We start from the raw sequence: 18797 nt of genomic DNA, 5'->3' as shown, positions 1-18797 counted from the left end.
GTGAAACTTTATCAATCTACATATTGCTAAGCCTTACTTCCAGAGATTCTTACTCAGGAGATATTGGGTGAGACCCAGAGAATCTGCGTTTTCAGAGTCCCATATGGCTCCTGAATGTACCATGCTTCCTCTTACCTCTAGATCCATTACAAACACTATTTTCCTTGCCTGGAGTAATGGAAACTCCCAAATCTACATCTCTGGGCCAGACTTCCTAGCTTAACTCTAGACCCAAATATCCAACAGCCGATCAGAAATTTCCACCCATCATCTTCATTTATCCACCAAAGGTGATGTAGGGTAATGGAGATTGCTATTTTATGTATGGTGGTTATGGAAAGTCTCTCTCATTAGGTGTCATTTGAGCTGAGTCTCGAATAAGCTATATAGGGACAGCAACTTCCACATGGAGGGAACAGTACACATGCAAATCTCTGAGGCCAGCATGTGCTTGGCATGTTCTAGGAAGAACAAAGAGATTAGCATGTGTAGAGTGGAAGGAGTAAGGGGAGAAAATGAAACCAGCACAGAACTGGATCATGTGGAGTCTTGTAGGCCATGTTAACAATTTTGCATTCAGAGAAGATATTGTAGGTTTTTGTCTAGAGGAGTGTTGTAATATAATTGGTAATTTTATGAGACTGATGCGCTACCTACTGTGCTAACGAGGCACCTATGATTGGTAATTTTAAAAAGATCACCGTGGCTGCCCTATGGAGTACATATTTGGGAGAGGGACTGGGGGTGGAAGCAGGGAGAATAAGTAGGAGGTTATTGCAACAGGTCAGATGAGAGAGGAGTAACAGTGGAAGTGATGAGAAGATAGAATTGGAAGTTAGAATTCTGGAACTCTGTTTATATTTTCTGCCATCAAAATACCTGTTTTTTTCTGATTTTTTTTCCATTTCAGTGAAAGGCATCACCTATATTTTCCCAACACAAAATGTGTATGTGTGTGTGTGTATGTGTGTGTGTGTGTGTGTGTGTGTAAACGTCTCTGTCTTTTCTGAATGTATGTATACTGACTTTGGCCTGTCTGCATGCCCTAGGTTGCACAGGCATGCCATCACCACAGAACTTACCTCTAGGCCACTTATAGTGTGCCTCAAGTACATATTTTTATATGGCCTGTCACACTTCCTACTGGGCCCCTGTGTCCACATTCATGTACCAAAAGTGTACCATGGTGGTGGTGAATATTTTATTGAGCATCTGGCCACGTGGTGTTTAGATTCTGGTATTTACTTAGCGGAACATTTCCCTGCTTTACATATATACCAGCATACCCTTCACTTTTTTCAGCTATGCACCTTTTTTCTCCATATTAATGACAAGGTTTAAAACAGCAATGAGATAAAGAGACAAAGCTGGGAATGGCAGGAGCTTTGAGGTCACTAATGTGTCCATGTTCCACACTCTCCTACAAGGGAGGACAGCCTGTTACAGGTGACAACAGCACAGAGGATTACATTCGGTTCTGGGAGCAGTTTATTTTCAGAACTGACATCCTACCCAGTACTAAATATAGCCAGTCTCTTCCTTTCAAACAAGGGTTTCTTTTCTGTTAAACTTCAATAAAGCTCTTAGCTCTGTATTACAAAGTCAGTCTCCCTCCCTCCTACCCTTTCCCCACCCCTCTCCACTACCTTTATGAAACTTATTATTGTTATACTCCCTCTCCCCAACCACCTACTTTCCTTTCTCTGGCCTCCTTGGTTTCTTCTCCTTCTAAATATCTCCTCTTTCCTAGTTCTCTCCTCTGATTTCTTGATGTACTTCATTATCCCTTCGGAGCACTTTCCTCTTCATGTCCCCAATTTTTAAAAACACAGTCTCTTACAAATGCCCTCCCCCAAGAGGTCAAGAGAATACAGATGTCTTAAGATTAAAATGAGATATTTTATTTATTTGTTTTTGAATCTCCCCAGGCTGAAGATAACCATGTTTGTCTCCTTATGTGCCAACTGATTGTCATGTAATATTAATGACATGCCAGCATTTGTTGAGCATTAACACTGTATTTTTCTAAGTATGTTATACATATAACCCTAATAAAAAAAATCATCCAAGTAAGGAATGTCCTCCCCATTTTAGGATGGGACAACTGGGGCCAAGAGAGGTAATGGTAAGCTTCCTTAGGCCAAATAGTGACTATGCCATAAATGGAATTTGAACTTAGGCAGTCTGACTCCAGAGCTCACACCTTTAACTCCCATGCCATACTACTTCTCTATAGTAGGATTAGTGTCTATTGTATGCCTACTAAATAAACAGGGAGCAGAAGGGTAACAGCTTCTAAAATAGCTTTCAGCTGACTGAGAAGATTGTACTCTTGTTAACTTTGCTTTTACTAAAGCAAAATGTGAAGGTGAAAGAATTCAGAGAAACTGGGATAAAACATGAAAAGAACTAGAAAGGGTTTTTGCTTTCCCTTTTTCCTGCTTGGTTTGAATTATAATTCTGAGTTTTAGGCACTAATAATCTCTTTGTTCTTTAGTTAGACTATGTGAATTCATCAAGACCCAAACAATTTATACAGTTATATTGCAAATTCTGCACCAATTACAGCGAATGAATGGTTATATTCATACAATGGATTACTACTTAACAATACAAATGACTTGTTTTAGTCTATTACTATTACTCAACAGTTAGTCCATGATTACTATTTGTAGAAAACTTCCTGAGCAACTTCTCTAAATCACACATTTTTATACACTAGCTACTATGTGTTATCTGAAAATGAAATGAAGAAACCTAATTCATTTGCAATATCATCATAAAAGATAAAATACTTAGGTTTAAATTTAATGAAAGTGCAAGACTTGTCCAGTGAAAATTATAAAATGTTGAAAGAAATTAAAGAAGACCTAAATAAGTGGAAGAACATTCATGTTCATGAATTAGAGCAGTGTCAGGACAATTTAATGGGGGAAAGAATAGTCTTTTGAACAAATGGTGACGGAACAACTAGATAGCTACAGACAAAAGAATGAAGTTGGACCTCTACTTCAAACCATATACACAACTCAAAATGGATCATAGACCCAATGAAGGATATGAGTAAAACTTTGTGACCTTGGATTAGGCAAAGTCTTCTTAGATATAGTAACAAAAGGATACATGACAAAAAGAAGAAATAGATAAATTGTACTTCTTTAAAATAAAAACCTTTCTTGCTGCCAAACATATCATCAAGAAAATGAAACTACAGCCAATAGAATGGGAGAAAATGTTCACAAGTCACATATCTGATTAGAAACTTGTTTCCAGAATAGACAGAGAAACCTTCCAACTCAACAACAAAAACCCCACACAAATAGCTGAATTGAAAAATGGGCAAAAGATTTGAATAAAGATTTATCCAAAGAAGACATAGAAATGGCCAATGTGTGATGGAATATTACATGGTGGTAAAAAAAGAGGAAATCTTACCATTTGCAAGAGCATGGATGGATTTGGAGAGTATTATGCTAAGTGAAATAAGCTAGTAAGAGAAAAGCCAGAACCATATGATTTCACTCATATGTGGAATGTAATGAACAAAATAAACTAACAAACAAAATAGAAACAGACTCATAGATACAGAGAACAGACTAACAGCTGTCATAGGGGAGAGAGGTTTTGGGGGGGTTGATAGGTGAAGGAATTAAGCAAAAAATAAATAAAACCTCATAGACACAGATGACAGTATGGTGATTGCCAGAGGGAAAGTAGGGTAGAGGTAGGTAGAAGAGGGTAAACAGGAGATAAATGGTGATGGAAGGGAACTTGACTTGGGGTGGTGAACACACGATACAATATACAGATGATATATTATAGAATTGTGCATCTGGAACCTATAAAATTTTATTAACCAATGTCACTCCAATAAATTCAATTAAATATTTTTTAAAAGCATGAAGGCAGTTAGACCTCTGGCATAAACATTATTTTTTTTAGCACTTTGCCATTGGCCTTTTAACTTTATTTATAATACTTCATGCTTTGCAAATGTTTTAAATTGTTAGGTAGTTAAACTGATCAATCTTTTCCATTGTGAGATTGACATCTAGCTTTAGGCCATATCTCCCCATGTTTTCTTCTAGTACTTCTTATATTTTGATAATTTCATTTTTCAATAAATCTCCAATGCATCTGAGTTTATTTTGGTGGAGGGATATGTTAGTAATCCAGCAGAGCTACCTCACAGAGATGTGTAGTTTATGCACTGTACAAAGGTGCCTTGAGGATATTTTCTTTGACTTTAAAGCTTAAATTTTTTTTTACAAAGATCTGTCTAGGCACGTGTCATTCTTCCCATTATTCCCGCTTAATGGGCTCCTTAAATCTGAACACTAAAGTCATTCTTCAGTTTAAGGAAATTTTAGTTTAGTATTTCTTTGATTCCTTCTCCTCCCTCACATTCTTTTCTTCTTTTCTGTCTGTTTCTATCTTTGCATCTCCCTTCTCTTCCCTTCCCTTCCTTTTCTTTCTGGAACTTTCATTAAACAGACACGGGATTTTTCATAAAGATCTCTACGTCTCATAAGTTTTCTTACCTTTTGTTTGTTGGGTTTTTTGTATTGAATCCTGGGAGAATGTATTCAATCTTCAACTAAGTTATTCTTGTTTTAGTGTACTGCTAGTCATCCCTTTAGTAATGGGTAAATTTTTGGCAATTATGTTTTTTTATTTCTAAAACCTCTATAGTAGACATTTGTCATATTTGTGTCTGACCAAAATATAATGAATAGCCTTTCTATAGTTGAGAAAATCTTACATTATAATTTTTACCTCTCAAATGTTGAAGTCAAAACTCACTCTTCTAGTCTGTACTGAAACTAAGATGTAGAAATATGACTTAGGTCTACCAATCAGATGCCCTAACATGACACTTTGATTTGGAATTGAAGACATGCATAAAGTAATACTGTGTGGTTTTTATTTTTGCTGGAATAGGTGGTAGTGAAGGAACTTGGCTTTGAAGGATGGCAGAGATTGCAAGGTCAAGTTCTTAATTAAAGTAGTGGCATCAGTGCTGGCAGCAGTAGCTGTTGCAGTAAAGTCAATTTCTTGGCATCTAATGCGGAGCAACAGTTTTTCTTATCAGGCAGATTCTGTGGCATTAGTCCTAGGCAATTGTTTCTGGAAAATGAGCTTTAAGATTGGTTTTCCAGCCTTTCCTTAATAAATAACTGCACCATGTACATAATCCCAATTTTAGCATCCCCTTTTCAAACCATTTCTTTCTATCTTTTCTGCTCACTGCTTCTAATGCCAGATTCCTAACATTTTCTTCACCCTACTGGGACCTCCAATCCATTAACCCTGCTACTTTTTACTGCTACTTGTCTTCTTATTTGACTTTGTATTTCATGGTACATCATTATAATCACTCCCAGGAATATACCATTAATTCTTTTGCCGCTCTTTCCATTCATCTTACTCACCTGGGAAACACCCAAACCTGATTAAATTCAAGTCTCCATTTATTCTGTTCCCATATCAAGTGGTTTGATCCATTTAATTTTAGTCTTCAAATTTATGGCCATTAACCTCAGAGGGCCTTTAGTGCTGCCTGGCAATGTTATGACATTTTATGCCCACTCCCTAGATGACTATTTTATACTATCTACTCTCTCCTTAATCCTCCAATATCTAATACATACTCCATTCTCACGCTCACCTGTTGACCCTTTTAATAAGCTACCCTTGTTAAGGTTACCAATGACTTCCATATTGCTAATTTCAAAGGTTAATTACCAGTATTCATCATACTTGACCTGCCAGTATTTTAACTTTATTTTTATTGTTGACACTGTTACAGATGTCTCTATACTCTCCCCACCTCCATCCAGCCTCAGCACCCCCTTCCCTTGGGCCGTCACCACACTATTGTCTGTGTCTGTGGGTTATGCATATATGTTCTCCCACTATCCTCTCCTTGAAACACTTCTTTTACTCAGCTTCCAGGATACCTCTTTATACTTCTCCTATCTCACTGGTTATTTCTTCTCAGTATTCTTTGGTGATATTTTAGTATCCAGTTGAAAAATATTGAAGTAATGCAAGACTCAATCTTTGGTCCTCTTTTCTTCTCTACACTCATTCTTTAGCTGATCTCATCCAGTCTCATGACTTTAAATGCCTTCTATATATAGAGGACTCTCAAATTAATATCTATAGCCTAAGATCCCTCCCTTGAACTCCAGAATAATATATTCCACTGCTTACTCAACATCTCCACTTAGATGTTCAATAGATATCTCCTACTTAACATGTCAAAAAAACCTCAGCTCTTCTTTCTCCAACAAAATAAATTAGTTCTGCAATTTTTTTATTAGAATAAATAGCTCCTTAGTTATTCTAGTTCTTCAGGCAAAAATCTTCAAGTTATCTTTGTTTTCTCTCTCTCTCTCTCTCTCTCTCTCTCCCTAAATTCAATCCACTAGCAAATCCTGTCTGTATTTCCTTTTAAATATATCCAGAGCCTGACCATAAATCCTTCTCCCCACTGCTAAGACCCTGCTCCAAGCCACAGTCATCTCATTCCTGTATCACTGTAGTAGCCTACTAACTGGTCTCTCCACTTTACCTTTGCCCTCTCTTGTCTATTGTCTACACAGCCACCAGAGTGAAATTGTTAAAATGTAAGCCTGATTGCATCAGTCTTCTGCTCGTAACCCTACAATGGCTTTTCATACATCTTACTGAAATCCAAACTACACTGGTCTACAAGATCCCATATAATTTAGCCTATTCTTATCACTTTCTTTTTAACATCCACCATTTTTCCTCACTCACCCCACTGAAGCCACACTGGTCTCTTTACTATTAATAAAACAAACTCATAAATACAACAGAACGGTGGTTACCAGAGAGGAGGGGAATAGGAGAGGGCAAAGAGGGTAAAGGGGATCAAATACATGGTGACAAAAGAAGACTAAGCTTTGGGTGGTGAATACACAATAGAGTATGCAGATATCATTTTATAAAGTTGTACACCTTAGATTTATAGAATATTATTAACCAGTGTTACTGCAATAAATCTAATAAAGTTTCTACAGATATTATAATTAAAATAGATACATATTTTTAAAACCTAGACACTCCTTTTGCTTGGAACATTCTTCCTCTATCCTCTTGGTTCATGTCATCACTTCCTTTAATTCTTAGTTCAAATATTATCTTTTTAGAGAGGCCTTCTCTAATCACACCATCTACAATAGCACGCGCGCACACACACACACACACACACACACACACATCCTTGTTATTTGCTGTCTCCTTTATTCAGCTTGATATCATTTCCTGAGTCATATAGTTCTTTATTGTCTCTTGTATCCCGGTGAAATATAAGCTCCTTAGGACAGGGATTTGTCTGTTTTGCTTTCTTCTGTATCCCTAATATCTAAAAGACTAGTTGGCACATAGTAGCCACTCAATAAATATTTGCTTATGCTTAAACTAGCCTGCATGAATTAGATTGCTTACAAATAAGAAACCTGCTTTCCTTTTTTGAACAGAAGATTATTTTTTATTTTATGAATGTGAGATATTAATAAGAGTATTATAAGTCTTTCTCTAAAACCTGTTTATCCATATTTATGAATTCTTTTTCTTTCTCTATTTACTATTTCCTTAGACTTAGTTATTGTGTTGGTTGAGTGTGGTGACCTTTTACGGTTTGTTTGTTTTTTACTTTCCACTAAATATTTGGTGATTCTTTATTACCTATTTATATTTACACATGAAGACCTAGATTTAAAAATGTCTGTGTCTTGCCCTGTCTGGGTGGCTCAGTTGGTTGGAGCATCATCCAGTGCACCAAAAGGGTTGCAGGTTCAATTCCCAGTGAGGGTGCATACAGGTGGCAACCAATCAATGTTTCTCTCTCACATCAATGTTTCTCTCTCCCTCTCCCTCTCTCTCTCTTTCTCCCTTCCTCTCTCTCTAAAATCAATGAATACATCTTCAGGTGAGGATGAAAAAATAAAAATAAATAAAAGCGTCTGTGTCTTGAATTCATATTCTCTGTGCGTGTGAAAATTCTTTTTTTAAAATATTTTTTCTTTATTGATTACTAGAAGCCTGGTGCATGAATTCGTGCATGGGTGGGGTCCCTTGGCCTGGCCAGTGATCATGGCCTATCAGGGGGCCCAGCCAGCATGGGGGGAGGGGCTGCAGGAGGTTGGCTGTGGGAGTGCACTGACTACTAGGGGGCAGGTCCTGCATTGAGCATCTGTCCTGTGGTGGTCAGTGCCCGTCATAGTCACTGGTCGACTGGTCATTCCGGTCATTCTGTCATAATGGTCACTTAGGCTTTTATATATATATATATATATAGAAGGTATTACGTATGTGTCTTTGTCCCTCCATTGCCTCACCCCCACCCCCAACTCATGCCCTCACCCCTCTGGTATCTGTGTCCATTGGTTAGGCTTATATGCATGCATACAAGTCCTTTGGTTGATCTCTCCCCCTACCCCCACCCTCCCCTACCTTCCCTCTGAGGTTTGACGGTCTGATCGATGCTTCTCTGAAAATTCTTGTTCTCTTGGCAGTTAATGCAGAATCGGATTGCTATATCCCTAGTTCATTGTACATAAGAGCAGGGTAAAACCAGAAAGTTCCCTCTTCATGGTAGATGGTGCTTTCCTAATTAGTCTTGAGTCCATGTAGCAGCCAGACATTTCCTAATGCCCAATCTGTTAGTCAGCCTTCAATATCAGAATTCTTTGTTTAAAGTCTTCATCCTGTATCAAACACCAGTGACGGGGAGGATTCATGTCACTGTTCCTCAGTCTTTTAATGAAATCTACCATCTGTCATCCTATGACCCATTCCCTTTCTCTTCTTGCTACCTCTGACTTAGGGTATTCCAAGGTTCTACTAGCAAAATTACTGTTTTTGGAGGTCTCTCTTTTGTCTGTGTGGCCACGCCACTACCTAAACACTATTTCTTATAATTACTTAACTATGAAAACATGATATTTGATACAACTACAAATATGTGCCAAACATACTTTTTCCATATGCTTATGATTAGCCAAGATTTCATCATTAAACTCTTTTAAGTTTGATTTATAATTGGCAAGTGGCCTTATTGATATGCTCTGCATAACCAGGTGTTTGGTACCTCCTTAAGCATAGCCACCAATTTGTATTTAACATACACACATATCTGGTGCTTACCAGCAGCAGGGATGCTTGAACTAGCATGCCACTTGAACTATACTCAAAGGACTAGGTTGCTAAATGTAATCATCCTTCCTTATTCAGCATGTGTTCCACAGACCAATAACTGTCCTAAGACTGTGTGTTACCAATACCTGATGAAATAAGTATGATAAACATACAAGTCACACAAGTATTATTAGTATACTGAACAAATATACAGATGTTAAGTAAGCAGTTAAATATTTTTAGAGCATTTTAACATTGCTGCTACACCCAAATGCATGATTTCCTATTTTACAAAAGTCTATGGCAGATTGGAATTTTTAAAAATGGCTCTTCACCACAGAGAGCTCAGAAGCCCTGCTTTAGAGTGTCTCAATAATGCTTTTGGTCAGGTGGCACAGTTTCCCTTCTTGTATTACCTTTGTCTTCCTCATGGTTGGCCTTTAAGCCAAAGGACCTGGCTGCCTTCCAAGCAGTCGTTTCCGCATAGTATAATAGCTATAGCCAGTGAACTGAAAGTGCATTTCCTGCCACCATACTGTAAAATTATTATTAATGTAATAGGAGAATGCACTTCTGGTTTTGGCACTGATGTTTGGGATGCTGCATCAGGGCTGGTAGCTTGAAAGAGTGGACAATATTATGGACTATGGATTAACATAGACAAAACCACAGAGAATACTTCCTGTTAAAATATTCTACATTTGATCCATTTAGAGATAATTTGATAGAAAAACATTTTAAATGAAAATATGTAAAGATCTTATATGGAACCATGAACTCTTGCTCAAAGAAAAATTTAGGGAGGTGGACCTTAGCTCATTTTAAGAAATACTTTCTAAACAAAAATAGCAGTCTTCCTTATCAGGTAAATACTCAATCAGAGACTGATTTACAAACTATCATTGATTCTGTAATAATGAATCATGCAATGAGTTGAAAATTATATTAAGCTCTAGGGCCTTTTCCAAAGAAAGATTCTGTAATTATGAGCTGGGATAATTTAGGCATCTAAGGAAAGAAAATTAACTTTAAATCAAGAGCCATTATGTGTGAGGCCCTGTCATTCCCCTTTAATTTAGAGAAACATTCTGTTATGCTTCAGAAAGGTTGTAATACTGAGGGCACTTGAGGGCTGAAAGTTTGCTTGGAGTTATATAGGGTCTCACACCCACAGTTCAGAGCCAAGAGGAGAGAATGAGGATTCAAAAAAGGAATACATGGAAATATAAGCAGAAATACAGAAATATAGTACTACCTGGAAACATTGCATGTAGAATGAACACTTCCAGTAGCCTTCTTACATAGATCAATCCTGACCATTAAATCATTCATCCTGCAAAAGCTACCTATTCCCATGCTCCTATTCTAGATTAGTTGCATATTTTGCAGGAGTTCATTTATTGGGGCCATGCAGCAGTCCACTGTAGATCAACCCGGTTAGTCCCTCTAGAATTTGAGGGTACCTTAGGGAGGAAAGACTAATGTAGATATACAGTTATTTATTAAAGTTAGATAATGTAAGACTCCAAACACAACCAGGGTAAAGCAAAGAGTGAAAAGTAGTTGGTCGCTATTAGAACCACCTTAAAACTTGACAGATATAAAAATAAAAATGTTTGTCTCCCCTTCATAGTTATAAATTGAGGATTCAAAGCTATTCAAGTTACTGTTGGAGATAGGAAACCCTGGAAATAGAAAAGTTAATTGAGAGTGAGAAGATTTTCCAATTTTTATAAGGTCTTTATATTGTCCTTCATTTATTAAAATAAAAATGTAATAACATTAGAAAGTTAATATGTTGCTAACTAGGCTCTCCTCTACTGAAACCAGTTCTTAAAAATCAAGTCCATAGGAAGAATTTAATGTCAAACTACCTATCAGTTTATTTTTGTAAATTATTTTTGACCAAATGTCCCAGAAACAAATCAATGTAAAAGATTGTTAATATTTATTTGCTTACAGGTATAAAAGAAAGTAATGTGCAATGTTTTTTTTTTAAGAAAAGAGAAGAATTTTGTTATGAGCCAATTCATACTGCTGCAAATATCTTGGAACCAAGACTGAAAGGCAGAAATGTAAATAATGATAGCACTGCTGCTGCTGCCCTAGATTAAATTACAAAACAAGCAGCACATTTAGAAATTTATGCTGGAAAAATCTTTCAAATGTGTCTGAATACAGAACAGTTACAGTGTTTGTGCAGTCATGCAGTTTGGACTTGTGCCAAGTGTAACGCTCTTACTCCTGGTCCCACCCTCCTGATGAGGAATCTGAAGGCCAGGTTACAATTCAAGGTTTCTATGGCTGGCTCAAGTTCTTACCCAGTGTTACTGAGCTTTCAGCCTTACTATATTCGCTAGTGAAAATAATAATATTCAGAATCCTTGGTGCTTATTATGTACCAAGCATTATGCAAGGTTAATTATACATTTTTATCTCAATTAGGTTTCACAACAGATTTATGAGGTAAGTACTCTTATGTTCAGATGGGGAAATTGATGCTCAATGGAGGTTAAGAAAAATTGATCAAGGTTAAATTGTTTTATCTGCTCATTTAGAGGTTTAGTGAAATGTCAGTAGTCTCTCCTGATGACAAGAATGATTTTTATGTTGAACGACAAGGCCAAGTATCTTAGAACATCACAGTAAGGTCTCCCAAGCCTGAATAGTTAGCTTCTGTCCTCAGAGATGACTTCTATCAACAGAAGTTTTGTCTGTTGTTCTTGCCGGTTGCTTTCAGTCACACCAATAAAAAGTTGTCAGTGGTCCTTAGTAGCTATGTTTCATGACAGTCCTGTACCAGCCCCCAGTCTTATGGGCTGCACAGTAGCAATGTAACTTAATATTACTACAAGGTCTCCAATGTGCCCTTAGTGACAGAAACAGTTAAGTAATAAGTCAAACTTCTGCTTCAAGGAAACCATTCTATAAAACACCAACTAGCTTACGCATTCTAATTGCCTATCTTTGATTTAAATAGAATTTAGGGAATTAAAATTGTGTGCAATGAGGTGAATTTCTACAGCTTGGAGAAAAATGGTTTTCTCTAGAGCTATTCCTGCGACTGGAGTCACATTGAATCTCTGTTCTCCATAAGGAATGTTTGAGTGGTGGGAAGAGACTAGGAATTGAAAGGGGCTTCTATGTTCCTTACACACAAGTTCAGACATGATTGGAAATTACTAAAGGGGCTTTGCACTCAGTACTTTACTATCCTACTATTCTTCCTTGATTCTATGTTTTTCTAAAATAAAATCTGAATCAGATACACATAAGAAAGAGTCCCTGAGGCTCAACCTAATGAATTAGAGGAGATTGAAAATCTAGGTATCACCTGGAAAGGCTGCTACAAAATAATCCACAGGTAGAATGACCCTAGGCTAAATGAAAAGAATCCATTGCTAAGACTGGTGTAGCAGGTTTCCTGTGGAAGACTTTGTTTCCCTCTAGTAATGCTCTAAACATTGTGAGCAATGGTTGTGTGCGGCTGTGGCCCCGTCTCTCTGACTTTAGTTTTCTGGATTGTACATTTTTCTCCAGTGTTTTGTGTGTGTGTGTGTGTGTGTGTGTGTGTGTGTGTGTGTCTAATTCTCTCCATGTGATTAATGTTTTTCTATACAACACAACATTGAGAGAAACATTTTAAACCGCGTTTGCCAGGAAATGTCCCTTCTCCTTGAAATTCAAAGCGAAACCAACACCACACTTAGCAGAGATATAGATGGTAGGATTGTTGCAGGGAAATGTCACCCCAATTGCCCCTGGAAGCAGGAGTGCTTTTGTTGCTGCTTAACCACTTCTTGCCCATTACTGTGCTAGGTTGGCTCCTTTCACACAAATCACCTCAGGAGATCTTTCAGATAGCATCGTGTCTGCCCTGTTCAAGCTGTTCCTGTTTCTCCAAGACTTTTGCTTATTCTTAGCATTTGGCTGGAATTTCTACTATAGGATTATTGTAGAACACACACACACACACACACACACACACACACACACACACACACGGTTTCAGAGTTGTATGGAATTATATTTTGTGAACATTAAGACTTAATTTTCCCCAACCTCCACCTGGCTCACAAGTGGGCTTACTCCAAAGTCCTAGAGTGGCAAGATGCCTTGAATCAGACTCTCTTCCCTCTGTGCCCTCTCCTGCCAAAGACATCAGGCCACACTAAATTGCATGCCTTGCTATGTTGCTTGCTTCCTATGGGCAGTCTAGCTCCAAAAAGAGAAGAGAAAAATGGGCTATGTAAACACTTTTTTCTTAATATAAACATATAAGATATATATAAGTGGAATCAGACAACATTTGTCCTTTAGCGTCTGGTTTATTTCACTTAATGTTTTCAAGGTTCATCCATACTGTAGCATGTAGCATGTAGAATTATATACCTTAAAGCTGAATAATACATCATTGTATGACTAGACCACATTTTGTTTTTCCATTTGTCTCTTGGTGGACATTTATGTTTCCTCCCCCACCCTTTTTGGCTACTGTGAAAAGGAATCTTATGAACTTTCATGTCAAAGTTTTTGCTTGAAAACCTGTTTAACTTCTTTTGTAGATATAGTTAGGAGTGCACATTTTTTTGTCATATGGTAACTATGTTTAACACTTTGAAGAACCGTCAAACTTGTTTTCCACCGTGGTTGCAGCATTTTACATTCCCACCAGCAATGTACCAGGGTTTTAATTTCTCTACAGCCTCTCCAACCCTTGCTATTTTCCATTAATTTTTTTTATTATGGCTATCCTCGTGGGTGTGAAGTGGTATCTCATTGTGGTTTTGATTTGTGTTTCCCTGATGAAGGAGTGAATGAGGATCAGATAAAAGACATGTTTCTATTTACCCTTTACATAAGATATACCAGTAATAGGAAAAACTCTTTCTTTACAAACAGATATATGAGATAGGTACTATTATTACTTTCATAAATAAAAAAAAAGGAGATTCAGAGAGCTAAACTAGCCGAGGTCACACAAGTAGGTGGCGAAGTCATGTCACCATGAAGTTTGACCTCAGAGTCTGTACTTTTAGCCCAGTGACACTCTAAAACTAAACTCAAAGGTATCAAAGAGCAGATACCATATCTCTTGGGTCTTCTATGCTTGCTCCCCCTCTGTCACAAACTATACAATATTGTACTTTGCACACAGGAGGAACTCTAGAAATACCTGCTAATCAATCATGGGAATATTCAAAGCCCTGCTTGAAAGGCTCAGAATTTTTAAAGCAGAAACTATGTGAGTAGAATAATCATAACTAGAAAGGGTTTTATTAATGCTACTTGCTGCAGCTGTTCTGATCTGAGCACTCCTTATCTGTTTTCTCCCTGGAAGCTATGTTTTCTTTTCTTCAGTATCTACATTTTTCTGTGTACTGTGTACATAAAAGAGGAATTTTAAAACCCCTCTTGTGGAAAGACATTCTTCCTGCTTAAAGTTCAAACTTAAAACTAATCTTGCATTTTGCACAAGCACATATGCTAGGAAAAAGAATTAAAATAAAAGTATTTACAACCTCTAATCCTCACAAATCCACTAAAGAGAATTCTGTCCTTGCATTTCTTGGACTTTGTTTCAAAGACCAGGATAATGGTTAAAAGATAGAAATGGAATAAACCAGGATTTGTTTGATTTACGCTGGAAAGTTTAGACAATTACTAAAAGAAGAAAAATTAACTTAGGTTAGATATGTGTTTTTACATAATTTTGAGAGAGATAGAAAGGGATTAGTTTATCTTCTACACCAGATGAGTGGGAATTTTGGAAAGTAAATAAGTGAAAATTATTTTTTAAAAGATAGTTTGCTATGTGTTGTGAAAGGAGTATTAAGAGGGGGAAAACTTAAGGGTTTTTTTTTTTACAGTTCTTTTTGGATTTTAGACAAGTATTTATTTGGATATTGACACCATGCTGAGACTGCCACGAGGTAGATTGATTTTGTACAGGTTACATTTGAAAGCTATATCTAATTTTAGCAAGGTTGTGAGAGTCTAAATTGTTATAGCCATTTTGGAGTATATTCTGGCTGTTTTAATAAAATTAAAAATGTTAATAATCTATGACACCCATTCCATTTCTTCCCTGGAGGAAAACATACACATGTATTAGGAGACATGTAAAATAATATTTTTCTACAACACTGCAAAAAAATGTGAGAACAGGCTAACTGTCCAATAATAAAGACATAGTTAAATAAAAAATTGTATATTTGGCTTTTCTGCTGTCAGCATCATGGTCGAGTGAGAAGATCCCTTTGTATCTCCTTTTAAATTTACAACAAGTTGGACAACTATTATTCAACAAAGGTTCCTTTGCTCAACACACTAACATACCTGAGAGATCCATGTGTCACTACATCTGAAGGTGGGCATATTAGAATGCATAGGAGAGGTGGAATTGGGGACAGGATAAAGATGGTATCCACAGACACAGTTTGGTACTGCCCTGACCCCAGTCAACATAGTAGTTATTGAAGTGTCAGGCTTTGGACCCCACATTATGGTTCAATGGAAGATAATAGGGGCAGAAGCAGCCTTGGTGCCCAAGAAGCTGGCTCCTCTCATTATGGCAGAACCTGGTATCAGCAGCGCAGATGCCACTAACAACACAGCAGGCCTATGGCCATTAGTAACTATGAGACAGCACCGTCAGCTTGCAAACCCAGTCCTTCTCCGCCCCCCCCTCACCCCACCCCACCATGGTGGTGGTGCCCCAAAACTGAGGCAACCCAGACACAGCAGGGACAACCACTACCCTGTTCACTCAGGAGTTGATTTACATCCAACCACACTCCCCCACCCCTGTGACCCCAGAAGCACTGGTAGTATAGGTAAGAGGAAAAAACTTGTGCTATTGCACCATCTGCTGGAAAACAAAAGATAGAGCTCTAATTACCAACCTGCTGAATTGTTAAGTTCAAATGTTACTTAAATAAGAAAAGAGCCCAATACTTCAACTGCTCTGGCAGAGGAACAATATACGAAGTAACATTAACAAGAAAACATGGTAACACAGAAAGATAGTGACAAGTCCCCAGAAACCAAACTCTAAGTCATGGAGGATTGTGATTTAAATGATACAGAATTCAAGATAGCGGTTTTGAGGAAACTCAAAGAGATACAAGGAAACTCAGAAAGGCAGAAAGAACAATGAACTCAGGAATAAAATTAATGAACAAAAGAAGGACTTTACTAAAGAGATTGAAACTATTAAAAAATACACAGAAATTCTGGAGCTCAAGTACTCAATGAATGAGATGAAGAATGCATTATAAAGAATTGGAAATAGAGCAGATCAAATGGAAGAGAGAATTAGCAAACTTGAAGAAAGATATCCAGAAATGATTCAGATAGAAGAGAGTGAACTAACATTTAAAAAAAATAGAACTCTAAAAGATCTGACTCCATTAGAAAAAAAAAAAAACAATATAAGGATAATGGGTATCCCATAAGGAGAAGAGAGGGAGAAGAAAACAGAGAGCTTATTCAAAGAAATAATTGATGAGGACTTTTGAAACCTAGGGAATGAAATGGTCATTTAAATGCAAAAAGCTAACAGAACACATAATTATTTCAAAGCAAAAACATCTCCAAGACACATTATATTAAAACTATCTGAAGTTAATGATAAAGAAAAAATTCTCAAGGCATCCAGGGGAAAAAAGACAGTAACCTTCAAAGTAAGCCCCATCAGATTTCTCAGGCCAGGAGAGAATGGAATGACATGTTTAAAATATTAAAAGAGAGGGAACACCAACCAAAAATGATATGTACAGCAAATTATCTTATAGCTATGAAGGAGAAATAAATGTTTTCCCAGACAAACAAAAGCTGGAGAAACTTATTGTCATAAGACCTGCATTATAAGAAATGTTGAAAGAAATTCTTCTACCTAAAACAAAAAGACAAAAGTTTACAAAACTTCGAGTAAGGTGACGAACAGACAGAAGAAAATGCAGCTCTATGTCAGAATAAGATAATAAACAATTATAACATAAAGGTTAAAGGGGGGAAAGCGTTAAAATAACATAGATATTGCAATTTGGTAATGAACATAGAACATAAAAAGGGATAATTGGTGACAACAAAACACAAAAGGGGAGGAGGAAAAAGCCTCAACTTGTATAAGCAAATAAAGATAAGATGCTACTGAAGAAAAAAGAATATTCTTTTAAAATATGTTTTTATTGATTTCAGAGAGAGAAAGGGAGAGGGAGAGAAAGATAGAAAAATTAATGATGAGAGAGAATCATTGATTGGCTTCCTCCTGCACACCTCACACTGGGGATCGAGCCCGCAACCCAGGCATGTGCCCTGACCGGGAATCGAACTGTGACCTCCTAGTTCATAGATCAATGCTCAACCACTGAGCCACACCAGCCAGATGGAAAAGGACTATTTTATTGATCAGACATTTTATACAAACCTCATGGTAACTATGTGTTGCCTTCAGAAGACACATCTCAGCTTCAAAGACAAACAGGCTCAAAGTGAAGGAGTGGAAGATGATACTCCCAGTAAATGGTATCCAGAGGAAAAAAGCTGGCGTAGCCATACTTATGTCAGACAAAATAGACTTCAAGACAAAAAAAAAAGATAGCAAGAGACAAAAGTGGACATTTTATAATGAAGAGGACAATCTATGAAGAAGATATGACAGTTATTAACATATATAAACCCAACATAGTAGCATCAAAATATATAAAGAAATTATTAAAAGACCTAAAGGAAACAACTAACAATAATACAATAACAATAGAGGATTTTAATACCCAACTAACATCAATGGGCTGCTAATCCAGAAAGAAAATCAACAAGAAAACATTGTCCTTAAACGACACATTATACCAAATGGACTTAATTGATATTCACAAAACTTTCCGTCCTAAAATGACAGAATACACATTTTTCTCAAATGCACATGGGATATTCTCAAGGACAGGCGTTGGGACACTAAACAAGCCTCAAGAAACTCAAGAAGACTGAAATCATACCAAGCATACCCTCCAACACAATCATATGAAACTGGAAATCAACTATAAGAATAAAGCTAGGACGATCATACACATGTGCAGATTAAACAACATGTTACTGAACAACTATTGGGTCAATGAAGAAATAAAAGAAGAAATCAAAAGCGCGTATGTTAAAATTTATAATACATTGCCAAACTGTCTCCTAAGTGCTGGTACCATTTCGCATTCCTTCGGTGCTCCACATTCTTACCAACCTTGGTAATACCAATTTTTTTCCATGTTAGCCATTGAAGTACACGGTGGTATTGGATTATGGCTTTAATTTCATTTCCCTGATGACTAATAATGTTGAGCATCTTTCCATGGGTTTATAAACCATTTGAATATCTTCTTTTGCCTATGTAAGATGATGATGATGATGATGATGATGATGATGATGATGAAGTTCTAGAAATTCTTTGTATATTCTGGGATTGTTTCCTCTCATTCCCTCGTGGTTTTTTTGTTTTATTATATTCTATATAAGGAATCCTTGTCTACTCTGAGGTTGTAGATCTAGAAGTTTCATAGTTTTCACTTATACTTTTATGTTTATGATAATTTTAATTAATTTTTGTATATGGGATGAGGTAAATATTTATTTATTAC

This window comes from Myotis davidii, unplaced genomic scaffold, assembly GCF_000327345.1.
Source record: "Myotis davidii unplaced genomic scaffold, ASM32734v1 scaffold546, whole genome shotgun sequence".
Lineage (NCBI taxonomy): Eukaryota > Metazoa > Chordata > Mammalia > Chiroptera > Vespertilionidae > Myotis > Myotis davidii.
This window is presented reverse-complemented; position numbering follows the sequence as displayed.